The sequence below is a fragment of the Sorex fumeus genome, unplaced genomic scaffold, assembly GCF_029834395.1.
Source record: "Sorex fumeus unplaced genomic scaffold, SorFum_2.1 ptg000003l, whole genome shotgun sequence".
Classification (NCBI taxonomy): domain Eukaryota; kingdom Metazoa; phylum Chordata; class Mammalia; order Eulipotyphla; family Soricidae; genus Sorex; species Sorex fumeus.
The window spans coordinates 1,188,850-1,208,567 of record NW_026606060.1 but is presented as its reverse complement, the minus strand read 5'-3'; the positions used below and the strand labels follow the sequence as shown (position 1 = coordinate 1,208,567).

General features: G+C 39.6%; 1 protein-coding gene across 21 annotated transcripts in view; it reads right to left on the bottom strand.

The window, feature by feature from the left end:
* The window catches only part of NRXN1 (neurexin 1), a 1,264,827-nt gene that overhangs the window by 372,654 nt on the left and 872,455 nt on the right, over positions 1 to 19,718 (bottom strand). The window lies entirely within an intron of this gene.

Below are 19,718 nucleotides of genomic sequence, written 5' to 3'. Positions count from 1 at the left end.
ATGCTGAGATAGGCAGAGACTCTGCCCTGCCTTATTATTAAAAGGGGACTGGGGGAAGAAAAAAATAGGCCAAGCTGTCTAGGTTTCATGCAATAGCTCTGGAAACTGGGGAAAAGCCGAAAGCTGCCAGCGTCCAGCCGGTTCCAAGAGCAAAGCAGGTCATTGTTATATTTTTCTCCACGTAAGATACCTAACTCTTGTGGTAATACTAGCTTGATGATATATACATCAATTTCTAAAATGTCATTGCAAAATATGCTCTGTCATGACACTATTATTTAGTATAATCATTCATACATATATATGTTTATATATAAACACACTGATATCTGGAATGTCAATAATTCACGTAATTCTTGAAGGATAAGAAAACTTTGCCTCATGTCTCTGTGTACAAGGAACTCACGAATCAGTTGACTAACTTCCTTTGGGTAAGGGGATTGTGTAATCATTTGGGAAAGTAGCTAGGTCCACTGAAAACTTCCTTTTGCATGCAAAACTTGGAGCTTTAAAATCAGACCTGATACAAATTCAAGCACAGTTTTTTACTATAGATAGGATTTGGCTCAATTATTTTAAAAAAATGTAGTTCGCCATCTGTAAACTTGAGATAATTCAGATCCCAACATGTTACTTTGAATAGTAAATAAAATAAAGATGTTATGCAAATCAGTGGATATGTGTTTAGTCCATTCTGAGTATTCGATCCATGCTCAATTATTTAGCTGTTATTCTTCTTGCTAAGCAAATGAAGAGGGCAAACCTGATGGTAGAGGTTTGAGTTTAACCCTATTAAAAATACTTAACTACTAAAACCTGAAAAAATGATAGATGCTCATTAAATTTATTTTAAAATATTTTCTAATATGCAGAATTTAAAAACGATCTCTGTTGTTTAAACAAGTGACTGAGATTGGCAGAGTAAAAGAAGAGAAGACAAGTCCAGTTGTCAAGGAAGTAGAAATTTCACAACATAATCAATTAGTTACAGCACAGGCTTTTTTTCTCTATTTTCCAACTGGATCCATCTTTTCTCATTAAGTTAGAGTCCAGGGAAATAAGGCATAGATGTTTTGGCATTACTACCCAAACAAATCTCAGTGAAATGATTGTCTGTTTAAGATATCTGATCCCGAGAGCAGAGCTGGTCAATGGTCTAACAGGAGTGAAGTCTTCCTCTGCTAAGAAAATGCAACAAAAAATAATGAGTCCATTGTGAGCTGTGCCTCAGAACCTGGGCTGCAGCTGTGAGTGAGACACCTCCCTGTTGTAAGTGGGGAGTCCCGGGAGAGAGGCGGAAGCTTTCACCATTACCCTTTGGGAGTCTACCTCATACTAGGCTCCTAGGAGAGTGCTCTTCATGTGAGCTCGTGTACAATAGTGGAAAACTACTGGCAGGAGGGTAAACGTGGCACTAAGCTAAAGAGAAGATTATTCACTCACTAATGCATCCCTTTATCCGAAGACATTTGTTTTGTGTTAATAAGCCCTCCACTAGTGCTGTAAAGTATCTATTCACTAACCTTGAAGAATTCAGTTTGGAATATTCTGGAATAGGCACAGAAGGCCAGAGCTAGGGTCATGGTAAATAATAAAACGGAATTAATAGCAAAGCTATGTTGGCATGAGGGCGTCCCTTTATATACAAAATGCACAGTCCAGCTCTGACGCAGATGAATCAAAGTACACCAGAGTAGGAGAACGAGATGGGAGAAGTGAAAGTGGGAAGAGTTCAAAAAGGAGGAACATGACCCAAGGGGTACTTTGTGGGGGAGAAGGGTGTTTTTGATGAATGCCTTAGTTTATCTAATGCAAGTGTTTTTGAAAAAGTGTTTTATCAAGTCAGGGTGATAGTATACCAGTTAGAGCGCTTGCCTTGCACGTGGCCAACCCAGGGCTTGATCCCCAGCATCTCCCATATGGTCCCCCAAGCACTGCCAGTGCAGAGCCAGGAGTAACCCCTGAGGTATCACTGAGTGTGACCCAAAAAAACAAACAAAAAAAGAAAGAAAAATAAAAGAAAAAGGGTTTTATATTTATATAGTTGTATGTACATATGACTATATTTTAAATTTATCAAACTACTTGAAAAAGCTAGGTAGCCACAAATATTCAAAGTAAGTCAACAACTAGGTAACATTTTGTGATTTTCCCCCAAACTAGAGAAAATTTCATATATATAATATAGAGATTAAATTTATATATATACATATCTATTTATATATATCAAATATATATGAGATAGGGCTGGAGCGATAGCACAGCGGTAGGGCGTTTGCCTTACAAGCGGCCAACATGGCCGACCCGAGTTCGATTCCTCCACCCCTCTCGGAGAGCCCGGCAAGCTACCGAGAGTATTCGATATGCCAGACACAGTAACAACAAAGTCTCCAATGGAGACGTTACTGGGCCCGCTCGAGCATAATTATATACTGATAGAGCTGGAGTGATAGCAAAGCGGGTATTGCATTTGCCTTGCATGTGGCCGACCCGGGCTGGATTCCTCCGTCCCTCTCGGAGAGCCTGGCAAGCTACCGAGAGTATCCTGCCTGCATGGCATAGCCTAGCAAGCTCCCCGTGGCATATTTGATATGCCAAAAACAGTAACAACAAGTCTCACAATGGAGACATTACTGGTGCCCGCTTGAGCAAATCATTGAACAACGGGAGGACAGTGCTACAGTGCGACCTTCCATAAGGACATATAGCTAACACCAGGTACAAATATATACTGATATCTGGAATGCCCAATTATTCACATGATGCAGAGTACACTAAATGAAGATGTCATTTGTCTTTATAAAGTAGTGAGTGAGAACTTGATGCAGGACTGCACTCTGCATCTTGTTTTCATATATGCACCAACACAGAAAACACCAAGTATGTGGAGTGAAGCCTCCGGTGGCTGAGTCAAAATAGCTGCTTTCATAACTAGCCTTGTCTCACATGACATGGATGCTGAGTACCTAACAGAAGAGCTTGTGTTCTTGACTCTGAGGGTTTTATGAATCTTATGAGATTATTGGCTGCTTTTATAAAAGTCTCACTCAGAGACTACTTCACAGAGTTTCAAAACCTTTAATTATACGTCTACAGTCCAAGTGTTTCAAATACCAACCCATGCCTGCATTCAGTGGCTAATGCACCATTAGACTGAAATTTATCAATTAAAATCTTAGATACTTGAAGTCAACAGCCAGACCTAACTTGACTCAATTCCAGTGCATTGTAAAGCACTAGGTAGTGGAGTGGGAAGAGTGTTTTAACTGCGTATGTTAAGGAGAGGAAGGCGAGCAAGTTAGAATGAGGAGTGGTCAGAAACATACCCAGATTTGACAGTCAGTGTCGGGCTGAGAACTTCGGTTTTAGAATTGTTTGCAGAATAGGAGAGTGGTTGTCTGACAGAACAGGGTAAGATGTTCACCATATTCTTGCCTCAAATACCAGTCTACTAAGTGGTAGTACATGAGACTATGCCAGTGGTTAATTAGATTTGCGTATCTAACTCAACACACTCCTACCAAACCACACATACACTAAGTCCTGAACAAAGCCATTCCCACTGACCAGAGCAGAACTTACTGTCCTTGCACATTTTCAGAAAGTTCCACCTGGGTCAAAATGACAGAACTTCTAGAAACCAAAGCCTTGTTTCAGCAAACATAATTTTTGTTGCTATGCTCAATTCCAGATTCAAGCTGAACTCCCATGATACAAAGTTGAAGAAAACAGATCAATGTTCCTGACCTCGTGAACCTCTCTCCAGCTTCATATCACACTATCCAAAGACGAATAAAGAATTTTCCATCGGAATTTAGAACATTTATCTGATCCAAATTTGATCCTGTTGACAACATCTCCATCACAAATGAGAATACAAGAATGACACAAAATGATATTTTTTTTGCCAGTGCTTTTCCAGGCAATTAACTCTGCTTTGTCCTGGAAAAGTAAATTACTAAGTGTCTTTGTTTGTGATCTTGATGAATATTCATTTCTCTCGCTATCATGCCAGAGCTTCAAGTTGACAGGCAGAACAAGGAACCCAAGCCCATCTCTGATAATTCTTGTTAGCACCAGCTCAAATTTAGAGCAGAATTATTAGAATATTAAGATTCACTTACTGACCTAGACCCAAGGGTCTTTATAATCAAGGTTTGAACACTCAACCATACAACTTTATGGCTTAGTTAAATTACATTTCTTTGTGAGCAAGTAGGCTCACCAAGGTAAGTTTGGGAGCAGGTCTTTATTTTTCAATAGAGAGAACCTGCCTTTGATGAGGCCCCACCGGAAATCTAACCGTGGCGTGTGTTCTCAGAGCTGGATTCTGTCAGTATCGAGGATAAAGCGTTGACCAGCTCAATGCAGAGGCCCGGCAGACTAGCTCCTAATTTAAGCACCTGAGGGCAACATAAATTACCTTTTATGTCTCTGAAAATGTTTTCATACAAAGAATTTTCTCAGGTCCAATGAAAATTATATCCAATCCTTTGTTCATGTTTCAAAATGTAGCTTATTTATGCCTGCTATTAAATTGAATGTCCCCTAGTACACTCGCCTACTCAGTTCCTTCCTTTGTGGAAATCAATGTCTCATATCTGGGTAGACCAGCATTAGCTTTAATAGGCCCCCAACGCCAGTGTCCCTTCCATCTTGTTCCCTGGTCTTTGACATGTTCGCTTTGCTGTTTGCATTTTTAAACCACTGTTCACTTGCATTTTGCTTATGACTTTCCATAGGGATTTTTGTATAATAAAATGAGTTTTCCTGATCCATATAAAAATGAGTTCTTATTCAGTATCCTTCCCCCAACCGACTTTTTAAATCTTAAGCAATATCTTTGTTCTTCTTTTCTATCATTTTTGTGTTTATACTTCTGCAAAGCCAGCCAACTTAATAGCCCACTTGCATATGCTTGGGTTCTCATTCATCATTTCTTCCTCAAGACAGTCCCTCTCTCTCATGACAAAGAACAAATCAGACATGGCCTGCTGCCAGTACACCTTAAATATGTATTCTCCTGGAATACCTTAATAACCTATTTTAGCTACTCCTAGATTTGGGTCCATATAAGATAATAAATATTAGCACAGCGGTAGGGCGTTCACCTTACAAATGGCCAACATGGCCGACCCGAGTTCGATTCCTCCACCCCTCTCGGAGAGCCCGGCAAGCTACCGAGAGTATTCGATATGCGAGACACAGTAACAACAAAGTCTCCAATGGAGACGTTACTGGGCCCGCTCGAGCAAATGGACGATCAATGGGAGGGTCTTTTATTTTATTTATTTAACCTTCAAATAGTTCAGAATCCATTACACAGAAATAAGTAACTAGTACATTATGAATGGAATTTTATTTATGATGATTAACAGTAACGCAAATGATTCAAAGCAGATATTTTATGATGGTAAACTTTTTAAAAGTTAATAGCTACATATGAAATAGAAGATTAGTTAGAAATAATTCAACAATGGACTAAGGGTATAGCTAATTTTTACATCAAAACATAAAAACAAAAAAATCAAACACACAAAAAAATCAATACAAAGGCTCTTATTTTGGTTAAACTATGATAAAGAAAGAAGATCTATTTAAGCAATGCCTCATTTACTAATTCATAAATTATCTGCAGTTATTCTGTAAATGAGTTTGGGGTTCATTACAGGCAATGGGCTCCCAAGAGAAGAAAAGAGGTAAAATTGGGGAAGTGCTAGAAAATATTTAGCTAGGGAATGTCCCAGGCATTGTTTCAGAAGCTTTTTAAAAAAGAAACTTGAATTAGAACTTGTGCCTGCTAGTTCAGAATGCCACAAGATTACAGGGCCCACTCTGAATACATTCAATATTTCATATAATTTTTGTTTTGAAGCTATACCCAGTAGTGCTTGTAGCTATTCCATCTCAGTGCTTGGGATTTGCTCCTAGCCATGCTAAGAAGATCAAGTGATAATAGGGATTCAAACTTGGGGTTTCTGTATGAAAACACATAATGCAGCCTGTTGAATTGTCTCTCCAGCCCAATATTCAGTATTTTAAAAGATAAACATGCAAACTATACTCAGACTGACACTGCTCTGTTAAATTTAACTTTACTTTATGGATCACTCTCCTCTCTTCTCTCTTTCTCTCTCTGTCCTCTAATACTCCCTGAAATAAACTATTTACTTAATTAATAAATGAACAAAAGGTAATTTGGTGGCTGAGCAGAATCTAATGGGAAGAAACCTTTGTGGGAAAATGCAAACAAAAAATAATTCAACAAAAAGCCTTTTATTTTGGTTAACCTATAATAAGAAAAGAAGTTCTGTTTCAGCAAGGGGAAGCCCATATTTTAAATACGTTAATACGTTTAACTGAAATGGTAAGATATGCAAATGCCTCAGGAACAGGGGCCTGCCAAATGGTACAGAACTGGGCGACTTAAGAATGACAGAATTGAAGGAGCAGGTTAGTAAATTAACCTGACATTGGGGTAGAAATGGATGGGAAAGCTTTCAGAAGAGAGACAGGAAGATGTTTGAGAAGGACACTGCAGTGGCAGAAGAGTCTGGGTGAGAAGTATTCAGTGAGAAGGTGCAGGGAGAAACAGCAATGTGAGTCTTGCCCCAGGCAGTGCTCAGGCACTACCGGGTGACTTGGCTCAAATTCCTCCAAATAAAGCCTGTCCTCTCACGCCAGGCGCATCCCCCCTCTCCAGACTCCTGGTTCTCTCTTGCAAAATGTCTCAGTCATGATACTGAAAAGAAGAATAACTGCAACTCAATTTCTCCAGAGAGCAAATTCAGGATAACGTCTGAAATCTCTGAAGCGGCAAGCAAGTTGGAGAATAAGAACTGATGTAGCTTCCAAGGAGAAAGGAGAAAGGAAGGAGTGAGTACTGACAGTCACACCACCCGTACTCCAGAGAAACTCTAAGAACAGACCTAGATCACGTGCAGGTTTATAGGAACCTGACCATTTCTCCAATTTTATATTTTGGGGCCACACCCAGTGATGTTGGGGGCCAGGGGGTACTCCTGGCTCTGTGCTCAGAACTCAGTCCTCACTATGCTGGATTCTTCCCATCGTCTCCAAAGAAAATGTACATTCTTTGAACTTAGAAACTTGAACAAGAAATTGTACCACCCATGATGTAAAGACATTATTTTGTTCTTTATTTTAAAATACTAGTCAATTAGGGCCTACTGTTCTCGAGTCCATTTTAGAACCAGAGAAACATAGCCAAATATAATGTCCATTGTATTTACAGAAAATCCCACCTTCCAGTAGCTAGAGAGTTACACCCACCAACTGCCGTGTAACCCCATCAACAGCCATCCAGAGACTATAAAACCAAGCTCCTGGAAGCACACAGCCGCATTTACAGCTGCGTGACCTCTTATTCTCTAGTTCTCACTCTCAGAGAATCCGGCAAGCTACTAAGAGTATCATACCCGCCTATATGCCTGACTAGGAACACCTGTAAAGGTGATTAGATGCTGCCCCAAAAGACTCCATCCATCTCAGAGAGCCCGGCAAGCTACTGAGAGTATCCCGCCCACACGGCAGATAAGCCGTGGTGTACTAGATATGTCAAAAGCAGTAACAATGAATGGTCCTCATTTCCCTGACCCTGAAGGAGCCCCCAAATATGTCATCAGGCTATACTTACACGTGACAAGGATGAATGGAGACGTTACTGACACCACTAGAGTGAATTGAAGAACAACGAGGTTATAGTGATAGTGATAGTATTTACAGGACTGAAATTAAATAGTTGGTGGTGAGGTAAAACTCAAAATTAGGTGAATCTATTTGTTGTCCAAAAAGAATAGTTCAGATAGAACATGATTCAAATTCAACAAACTACTATGAGGAAATAATTGAGTTTTATTTCCTTCATAAAAGTATGAATCCCTGAATAATTGCTGGCTTTTAAAAACTTTTTAAAAATTGATCTTCTAAGAGCATTAGAAAATGTAAAGACAGGAAAATAAGAATGATTCGACAACGTTGATCATTTATTTGGGAATTTTGTATGCTATAAATATACTGGGCTTCTAGCAAAAGCAATAGCCACTGATCAAAAGGTATACTTCTAAATCAAAATCAATGAGGAGTTCGGTTTTAAAAATAAGACCTCTGGTTCAGAAGTGCAAAGAAGAAACACGTATGACAAATATGCACAATAATTCACCAATCAAATTTGCAGTGCCCTTTCTTGCTACCAAGATGAAGTACTTTGTAGAACATTCTTCATCATCCTATCCTCCAACCTCTACACATTCCCTCTGGTCAAAGCTGACTCACACCTTCATATTGAAGGAAGTCTGAGATTATGCATTGGTGGGAACTTCTATTAATCGGAGAGAGGGTAGTTAAGAAGTCTCCAATTCTCTCACAAGATACATGAGAAATATTTCTTCTGCAGTGACACCACTGGTAACATTTCTAGCTGCATCTTGTAAATTATAAAAAAGTAGGGCAGAATACCCTGCCCCCACACCAGGCTGTCTTCACGGGGGCCCTTGGAGGGAGCTGTGTTGAGTTTCCATCCCCACCCCGAGCAGAACCTCAGCAGCTGAAAACCTCCAGGACCCAGCCACAGCCACGCTCAAGGCCACTCTCCACACACTTGGACAAGCCTCACGCATGAAGGAACTGGCAGAGGAACCCAGGTATGTAGGACTCCGGGCTGAGATCTCCAAGTCTGCTCAGATTCCCAGTTTTCCGGTAGCTGGGCAGTCACACCCACAAACTGCCCCCAGCACCATGTAATCTTATCAATGACCAAGATCCAGAGACTATAAAACAAAGCTCCCCAAAGTGGGTGATGTAGTATTTCCTGGAGTTCAAAGCCACACAACCTCTTATAGTCTAGCCCACTGATGTACCTAAAATAGCACATATTTGTTTAATTTTAACATATTTGCTTTTATTCTTTTATATATGAGATAAAATGGCCCCAGAACAAAATACAACAACCTTCAAACACTTCCCGCTTATTGTGGTAGGAAGATGCTTGCTGGGGTGGGGGCGGGGAGGGGATGGGTGTTTGAATATTATCTGTAATGAACTACTGTAAACTACTTTATGAAAATCAAGTGCTTAAAAATTGCAAAAAAAAGTAGGTAAGCTAATTCTAAGAAATCACTTAATATTGTTCAATCCTCAGTAGACTTTTATAAATAAAATATAACATTTGCAGTTTATAACTCCTTTCTTTATATTCATTATTTTATACCTATCACTTTTCCATATTCTTTCAGGAAATATGCAGATAATATAGTTAGAAGTTATTATTATGAGATACATGAAGAAAAATCAAGAGGGGCTAGGGAGATAGTTTAGCAGGTAAAGTTCTTTCCATACATGTCGCCAACCTGGTTCAAGTCCCAGTATTGCCTATGGTCCCCCAAGCCCTACCAGGAGTGATCTCAGAGCACAGAGCCAGAAGAAATGCATGAGCACCACAAGGAGGAGGGAGGGAGGAGGTGGAGTGAGGGAGGTGTGATGGAGGGAGGCAGGGATAGAGAAAGGAAGGAAGAAAGAAAGAAAGGGAGGGAGGGAGGGAGGGAGGGAGGGAGGGAGGGAGGGAGGTCAGAAACATCTGCCTTTATTGACAAACTATACTAACAATGATCAATTTATCTGGCAAGCAGAAACCCAGCTTCCTCACTCATTTATGCAATCAGAACGATTTATTCAGATAAATACGAAGTACCTAGCTAATTTATCTTACCTATTTTATGCCATTTGTTTTCACAGAGCCTAAGAAATGTTGGTTATATTTATAGTTTCTCTGAAAATATTTCTGGACAGGTTTCTAGCTTGTACTGAAACAAGTTATTAAAATCTATATATGGAGACTAGTTTTCATACTAATCTTCATTACTATAAATTAAGTTCTCTGTCATCAGAAAGTTTCTCTGCTTGCAAGTAATGTACAGCTATGGAATAACTAGCTAAAATTTTCATATAAAAAGTGATTTGTAAGTAATGAGGCAATTATAAAAAACTTTAAATTACCTCATATTTTTTCCTGTTGACTGTTGACATTTTACAGTTAGTTGAGCCTCATGCAGTAGTGACCAGAAGAAGGGGAATTTAACCAGGGTTGGTCAAATGTAAGTCAAGTGTATGACCCATCAGACTAGCAACAGACATTCATTCATTTTTAATTGAATCACCATGAGATACACAATCCCAAAGCTGCTCATGATTGAGTTTCAGTAACACGATGTTCCAACAGCTTCTCTTCACCAGAGCATATATCTGCACACTGATGTCTCCATTTCCTCCCTGTGTCCACCCCCTGCCCCACCCCCACAGTTGGCCTCTATAGCAGATACTTTTCTTCTCTCAATATCCCTTTTTTATTTCTTGTAGGTGCTGTATATGGTTTGCAATACTGCGACTGAGAGGTTACATTCATATCCCTTCACCTCTTTTCAGCACCCAGTTCTTGTCCAGAGTGACCATTTCCAACTATCATTGTCACAGTGATCCCTTCTCTGTCCTAACTGCACCCCTCCCCTACTTGTGCCAGGCTTCCTAATACATATGGGTCCTCCTGGCTCTTTCCCCCACTGCCTTTGGGTATTATTCTCATACTATGATGTGCTTTTTTTTAAAATAAATGAGTGTGATCATTCTAACTCTGTCCGTCTCCTTGTGACTCATTTCACTTAGCATGATACTCTCCGTGTAATCCATATATAAGCAATTTTCATCACTTCATTTTTCCTAATGGTTGCATAGTATTCCATTGTGTAGTTGTACCAGTTTCTTTATTCACTCATGTGGGCACTAGGAATTCTTTAAACAGCTAATTACCATAACCAGTCCTTACTGAGTATTGTGAAAATAATATAAATACTTGTGAATTTTTTAAATAAATAGCTGCTATATATCAAGTTCTACATTTTTCTATATTATAAACAAAAAGATGACATTCCTAATGCATTATAGAAATTAATTTGTATATTTTACTTAACTTTCACTACCGAAGAAATGAGTCATTACTTAACATAATACCATAATACGTAAGATTTTCTATATGTAATTAATGTACTCTCTCAGAAGATTTTTATTGAGCACTTGATACTATGCTAATAGCTCCTTACTTCATGTCTCCATCTTCCCTCAACCTTGCCCAAAACTTTATAAGTTTCAAGAGCAATATCATATTGTTGAGCTTTACACTAGTATTAATATTGAAATTAGCACTCCACCTCTTAAAGCTAAGCAACCAAAGCCTTTATTCCAATTGTCATATAAAAATAAAAATTATATTATATTTAAAGAAAAATTAAGTATACACACTAAAAAATAAAGCATGTATCTGTATTGAAATTAAGTTTCAATTAGATTACTTTTAAATCTCTAATAAAAATGGTGTTATACTTGATTAGGCAGAGCCAGAATAAGTTTTAAGGTACCAAATACAAAAGGGAAGTTGTTCAGAACCAAGGACTGAGAGAGAATGGCTAGGAAATTCCAAAGAAGAGATTCAGAAAGAAAGTATCCCTGTAAGACAATACAGTTATCAGAAATCATGGCCAGTAATATATGTGAACAATACTCCGTTGGTATAGACACCCATGGAGTCAAGCTTTTACTTAAAATAAGAAAACAAAGAAACAGAAACCTAAGACACTACTTGATCAAAATTGGAAAGAAATACCCATTTTTATAAACTAAAATCTTTTTATTTAAACACAACAGTAGTCTGAGTAATTCAATATTACATGGCCCTTTATGATTTGAGTGACCACTGTAGAATCTTTTCTCAGGGTAAATGTGTAATTGGTTATGGATCAATAAGTAATTTCTTTGAAGAATAAAAACCCTTGTATTCATTTTTTTCTTTTCTGAAGTAGGTGGGCTCTTGAATCAGAAGGTAGCAAGAATATTTATAAAATGAAGATCATTCTAAGTAGCAAAGATTCTTTAGGGGAACTTGTTAAATTTATCTCAACTGATTATTTATTTATAATGCTATAACAATCCAGACGCTTTCAAATTTGATTGTTAAATATTGGTTGAAAGGCAACAGAAATCCCTTACCCAGGCTTCCTGTTGTGACAATTGCATTTTGAATTTAAAATGTATGATGATTCAATAATGATTGTGCTGATGGTGTTTTTGTTTGCTTGCTTGTTTGTTGTGTCTTTACAAGATTAGTAAGGAGTTCAGTTCTTGCAATCAGTGAAAAACCCTACACGGCTTATTTAGAAATGCTAGAAATCTAGTGGAAAGCTAAGATTCACAGGATAAATAAAACTTTAAGAAGAAAGACCCTGTAAATAATGTCTGGGATCATGCATTTTGGTGTTCTGTGGTAATAAGTGCCTAAAGAGAAATTTCTCCAGAAAAGAACATAGTGGCCTAATCAAATGTTCTTTGAGAAAGACAGCTCATAAAAGAAGAACTAACAAGGTACAGTGAAAAACAAAATTAAGTGATAATATTAGGTAGGAGAAATGGTCTATATTCATAAAGAGGAGAAAAGAAAGATTCTTATTATTCCCATTAACACTGGAAGGACAGTGAATCTTTTACATGATTAAAGAAATAAAAATTAAAAATTATAATCGCATAAACTAGTAATTTTCCTTATTTAATTTTTTTAAAATTAAAGAAATATGATTTATAAAGATATTGATAATTGAGTTTTAGCATTATAATATTTCAACACCAATCCAACCACCAGTGTCAACTTTCGTCCACCAATGTTCCCATATTCCATGCTTGTCCCTTCCCCTACCTGTCAATTTGACAGGCACAGTACAAAATGCCAGTGGTTGTAGCATAGATCTCATGTTTTCAGTGTTGTTGAGTCTGTGCTTTGGACCTATAGCTATACCCCTCACTCATATCACCAAGATAACTCAAGCCCTGATGCCTGTTCACCCATTACTTCCAGTTCTCTTCTTCCCCCTTAATTAATTTCCTTCTCCATCTCTTCTCTAAGCACTGGAGCCAAGAGTGAGGATAGCATCACCCTTTACTAGTTATTACTACTTATTGCTACAATGAACTAGTAATTCTTCAAAATTGAAGATATAGAGGAAAACTATAAAAGTCAGGTGGCAACTTTAATAGGTAAAGTACTTCATTCATGAACAAGTATTTTTTTCCTACTATGAGTGGCTTAGAAATATACAGCGGGACGCTCGGCGGGCCGCCAAGCAAGCGTAGCCGGAGGAGGGAGGAGAGCGGACCCCCAGCGACCCCAAGCCCAGCGCGCGTCCATCCGGAGCAGCGCGCCCGGCAGCACACCGGCCCCTCCCATCCAGGTGGGTTGGAGGACCCGAGCGGAGCCCCGCCCCTGAACCCGGACGCTCGGCGGGCCGCCCAGCGAGCGCAGCCGGAGGAGGGAGGAGAGCGGACCCCCAGCGACCCCAAGCCCAGCACGCGTCCATCCGGAGCAGCGCGCCCAGCAGCACACCGGCCCCTCCCATCCAGGTGGGTTGGAGGACCCGAGCGGAGCCCCGCCCCTGAACCCGGACGCTCGGCGGGCCGCCCAGCGAGCGCAGCCGGAGGACAGCGGGGATCCCAGGATCCTGGGAGGGAGTGGCCTGGGATTGTGTAGGGGCGTGGCCTCTAAGAAGGGGGCGTGGCCTAAAAGTGGGCGTGGCCTGCTTCCTGGCGGGCGGACACTTACACGGCCGCAGGTATATCACTCACTTCAATCAACTTGGACCTGCATCCTTTCATCCTTTTCATCAATTTGTTACCTAATACCAAACAAAATTCCTCACCTCTTCTACTACAATTCAACAAAATCCCACTCGCCTACTCCATTTCCAACAAAAGTTCAGTTGGAAAATAGCTATACAAGTTCAGTAGTAAATAGTAACGCCTCCAAAAGTTTCACTCAATGTCAGTTATAAAACAAAGAATAACGCCTGATTGAGAAAAAGGTCAGACTCAGAAAGGTAAAAGAGGCGCATCTACCAGCAACAAAGCGGAACGGCTCCTGGCAGCCTCTCCTCACTCAACTAGAACAGTAGCAGCGAGTGTGAAGGACCAAACCACACTGGTCACAATGGTAAAGCAACGCAAAAGCCCACCAAACTTTCTTATTCACGAGGCTAGCCCAGACGACACCAACAGTACTATAGCGTTAGACAACCTCTCTGACAAGGAATTCAGAATGGAGCTACTCAGGATGCTTAGGGAACTAAAAGAAACAATGGAAACCAATGCCAATAAAAGACAAGAGGATTTGAAGGCAGAAATGAGGAAAATGCAATCGGAAATGTCGGACCTGAAAAACCTGGTAGCCGAATTGAAAACCTCAGTGGAAGGCCTCAGCAGCAGAGTAACAGCGGCTGAGAACAGAATCAGTGAGCTCGAAGATCAACTTCAGAGTCTTGTCAGAAAAGAGCAGAAAATGGAAAAGAGACTCACAGTTCGAGAACAGATGGCAAGAGAAGATCGTGATGAAGCCAAGAGGGGTAACATAAGAATTATTGGAGTCCCAGAGGGACGGGAAGAAAACCTTGACGAAGAAGAAACTGTCAAAGAAATCATTGCTACAGCGTTTCCAGAGCTGAAGAAAACTTGTGACCACATCCAGGAGGCCCGAAGGGTACCGGCTAGAAGAAATCCGAATAAAAGTACCCCAAGACACATCCTGATCAAAATGACCAAAACTTTAGACAGAGACAAAATTCTGAAAGCAGCAAGATCGAAGAAAGAAATCTCTTACAAAGGAGCATCCTTAAAATTCACTGCTGATTTTTCTGATGAAACCCTCAGGGCCCGAAAACAGTGGTGGGACATAGTGAAAAAACTCAATGAAATAAATGCTTCTCCAAAAATACTTTACCCAGCGAGACTCTCATTCATAATAGAAGGAACAACACACAGTTTCACGGACAAACAGCAGCTCAGGAACTTCATAGACTCAAAAACATGGTTACGAGTACAACTAAATGGGCTACTTTAAGGCAAGACAGACCTCTCAAATACACCAAATTTCAACAGAACAATGGGACAAAATCCCATAACAATAATCTCTCTCAATGTCAATGGGCTAAACGCACCAATTAAGAGACATAGAGTGGCAGGATGGATTAGAAAATTGAACCCAACATTCTGCTGCCTGCAAGAAACACATCTCAATAGTCAAAGCAAACACAGACTCAGAGTCAAAGGCTGGAAAACAATCCTACAGGCAAACAGCTCCCAGAAAAAAGCTGGGGTAGCTATCCTAATATCAGACCACATCGATTTCAGAGTGAAGAAGGTCATAAGAGACAGTGAAGGTCATTTCCTATTGACCAAAGGATCTGTACAACAGGAAGAACTTACAATAATAAATGTATATGCACCTAATGAGAGACCAGCAAAGTACTTAAAACAACTACTCATAGATTTGGAAAAAGAAATCGATAGCAACACAATACTAGTGGGAGACCTCAACACCGCTTTGTCACCTCTTGATAGATCAACCAGACTCAAGCTTAGCAAGGACATACTTCATCTGAGGGAAACAATGGAAGAAAGGGGCTTAGTAGATATATACAGGACACTTCATCCACAAAAAGCTCAATACACATTCTTCTCAAGCGTACATGGAACATTCTCCAAGATAGACCACATGCTGAGCCACAAAACATGCCTCCAAAAAATTAAGAAGATAGAGATTGTATAAACAATCTTCTCAGACCATAATGCGCTGAAATTAGAAGTAAATCACACACAAAAACAGAAAACTAAATTAAACACATGGAAATTAAACAGTGCGCTATTAAACAACGAGTGGCTTAGACAGGAAATTAAAGAGGAAATCAAAAGATTCCTAGAAACAAATGAAAACGAGGACACGAGTTACCAAAACCTATGGGACACAGCAAAAGCAGTCTTAAGAGGAAAGTTTATAGCTCTACAAGCATTCCTCAGGAAGGAGGAGCGAGCCCACATAAATAAACTAACCTCACAGCTTAAGAACTTGGAGAAGGACCAACAAAAGGAGCACAACCCTAACAGGAGGAAGGAAATAATAAAACTCAGAGCAGAGATTAATGAGATGGAAACCCAGAAAACAATCCGAAAGATCAATGAAACCAAGAGCTGGTTCTTTGAGAAAATTAACAAAATCGATAAGCCCCTAGCAAAACTCACAAAGAAAGGGAGAGAGAAAACCCTAATAAACCGAATCAGAAATGAAAAGGGGATCATTACAACAGAAAATACAGAAATTCAAAGGATCCTCAGGGAGTACTTTGAAAAGCTTTATGCCACAGAACATCAAAACCTCGAGGAAATGGATAAATTCCTAGACTCCTACAGACTCCCAAGGCTGAACCAAGAAGACCTGGAATACCTGAACAGACCTATCACCATCAAGGAAATTGAAATGGTAATAAAAAGTCTCCCCAAGCACAAAAGCCCTGGCCCGGATGGATTCACCAGTGAATTCTTCCAAATCTTTAAAGAAGACTTACTCCCAATCCTCTTTAAGCTTTTCCATGAAATTGAAATATCAAATACACTTCCGAACAGTTTCTATGAAGCAAATATCACACTGATACCAAAAGCAGACAGAGATAACACAAAGAAAGAGAACTACAGGCCGATATCCCTGATGAACACAGATGCAAAGATCCTCAACAAACTACTAGCAAATAGAATCCAACTACTCATCAAAAAGATCATACACCATGACCAAGTAGGATTCATCCCAGGGATGCAAGGATGGTTCAACATTCGGAAATCAATCAACATAATCCATCATATCAACAAAAGAAAAGATAAAAAGCATATGATCATATCAATAGACGCAGAGAAAGCATTTGACAAGATCCAGCACCCCTTTATGATGAAAACCCTAGCCAAAATGGGCATAGAGGGGACTTTCCTCAACATAGTTAAAGCCATCTACCACAAGCCTACAGCAAGCATCATCCTCAATGGGGAAAAACTGAGAGCCTTCCCTCTAAGATCAGGGATGAGACAAGGATGCCCACTCTCTCCACTGCTGTTCAATATAGTACTGGAAGTACTTGCAATAGCAATTAGGCAAGAAAAAGACATTAAGGGCATTCAGGTAGGAAAGGAAGAAATAAAGCTCTCACTATTCGCAGATGATATGATACTATACTTAGAGAACCCAATAACCTCCACCAAAAAACTCCTAGAAACAATAGACTTGTATAGTAAAGTTGCAGGTTATAAAATCAATACACAAAAGTCCATGGCTTTCCTATACGCAAACAGTGAGAGAGAAGAAAGCATCATGAAAAAAACAATCCCGTTCACAATTGTGCCCCAGAAAATCAAGTACCTAGGAATCAGCTTAACTAAGGAAGTAAAGGACCTGTACAAAGAAAACTACAAAACGCTACTTCAGGAAATAAAAGAGGACATGAGGAAATGGAAAGACATCCCCTGCTCATGGGTCGGAAGACTTAACATTGTCAAAATGGCAATACTACCGAAAGCACTGTACAAATTCAGTGCAATCCCTATAAGGATACCCATGACATTCTTCAAAGAAATGGAGAAAACACTCCTGAAATTTATATGGAATAATAAACCCCCATGAATAGCTAAAGCAATTCTTGGGAAAAAGAAAATGGGAGGAATCAACCTCCCGAACTTCAAACTTTACTACAAAGCGGTAATAATCAAAACAGCATGGTACTGGAACAAAGGCAGAACTGCAGACCAATGGAACAGAGTTGAATACACTGACATCACCCCCCAATCATATGATCATCTAATCTTTGATAAAGGTGCAAGAAATGTGAAGTGGAGTAAGGAAAGCCTCTTTAACAAATTGTGCTGGCATCACTAGACGGCTACATGCAAAAAAATGGGCTCAGAATTCTGCCTAACACCATGTACAAAGGTAAGATCAAAATGGATTAAAGACCTCAACATCAGACCAGAAACCATAAGATACATTGAAGACAAAGTTGGCAAAACCCTCCATGACATTGAGGCTAATGGTATGTTCAAAGATGACACGCCACTGGCCGAGCAAGTGAAAACAGAGATAGATAAATGGGACTATCTTAAACTAAGAAGCTTCTGTACCTCCAAAGAAACAGTGACCAAAATATAAAGACAGCCTACAGAATGGGAAAGAATATTCGCCGAATACACATCTGACAAGGGGTTGATATCAAGGATATACAAAATACTGGTAGAACTCCACAAGAAGAAAACATCCAACCCCATCAAAAAATGGGGCAATGAAATGAACAGAAACTTTCTCAAAGAAGAAATCCGAATGGCAAAAAAGCACATGAGAAAATGCTCTACATCATTAATCATCAGGGAGATGCAGATCAAAACCACAATGAGATATCATCTCACACCTCAGTGACTGGCCCACATTCAAAAGAACAAAAGCAACCGTTGCTGGCGCGGATGTGGCGAGAAAGGGACACTCCTTCACTGTTGGTGGGAATGTCCACTGGTTCAGCCCTTCTGGAAAACAGTATGGACGTTCCTCAAAAAATTAGAAATTGAGCTCCCATTTGACCCAGCGATACCACTCCTGGGAATATATCCCAGAGAGGCAAAAACGTGTAGCCGAAGGGACATCTGCACTTGTTTGTTCATTGCAGCACTCTTTACAGTAGCCAGAAACTGGAAGAGACCTGAGTGCCCAAGAACAGATGACTGGTTAAAGAAACTTTGGTACATCTACACAATGGAGTACTATGTGGCTCTTAGAAGAGATGAAATCACGAACTTTACATACAAGTGGTACAATATGGAAAGTATCATGCTAAGCGAAATGAGTCAGAAAGAGAGGGATAGACATAGAAAGATAGCATTCATCTGGGGGATATAAAATAATAAAATATGAGATTAATACCCACAACACCAGGAGAATTACTCCATAACTTAGAGGCCAGCTGGGTATTCTAGGGGAAAGGACAATTCAGATGGAGAGGGGAACGCCAAGTGGAGGGTGTTTGGAGGATCCTCCCAGGAGGGGAGATGCAGGTTGAAAGTAGACTGGACTGAACATGTTCGCCACTCAATGCCTCTTTGGCTGATCACAGCGCCCAGGAGGAGAGAGAGAACAGGGGGGAATGCCCTGCCACAGTGGCAGGGGGGGATGGGGGGATGGGAGGATGGGGGGGAGGGATATTATCCTGGTGGTGGAAAATGGGCACTGGTGGAGGGATGGGTATTTGATCGTGGTATGACCGAGATCCAAGCACAAAATTTGTAAATCTACAACTGTACCTCATGTTGTTTCACTAATAAAAAAGAAAAAAAAAATAAAAATACAAAAAAAAAAATTAAAAAAATACTTGAATAAACAAAAGTATTACGCAATCTTAGTTCTACTATGAAAAAAAAAAAAAAAGAAATATACAGCGAAAAGTACTGACCCAGAGATTTAAATGAAAATATTTCATTGTATTTTCTTGACACATGTATGAAAATGAGCATAGGATGTAATAGAAAGAAGACAAATAACATTTTATTTTATATTCTATAATATCATTAAAGTTTCATTTCTTTTTTCCATTGCATGCAACTTCAGACATTTCTGCTCTTAGGTAAGAAAATAAACAAGACCAGTAAATCTTGTGAGGTCACTAGTAATTACATAGAAATTACAATCTCCTATTTTGGTCTAAATGTAACAGTATCTGCCCAGCAAGATACTAATTTTATTAAGTAGGTAAGCCTTCACAGTCACTGAACCAAACCGAAATGTACCTTTATGAGAGAGAATTATGAGGAATTCA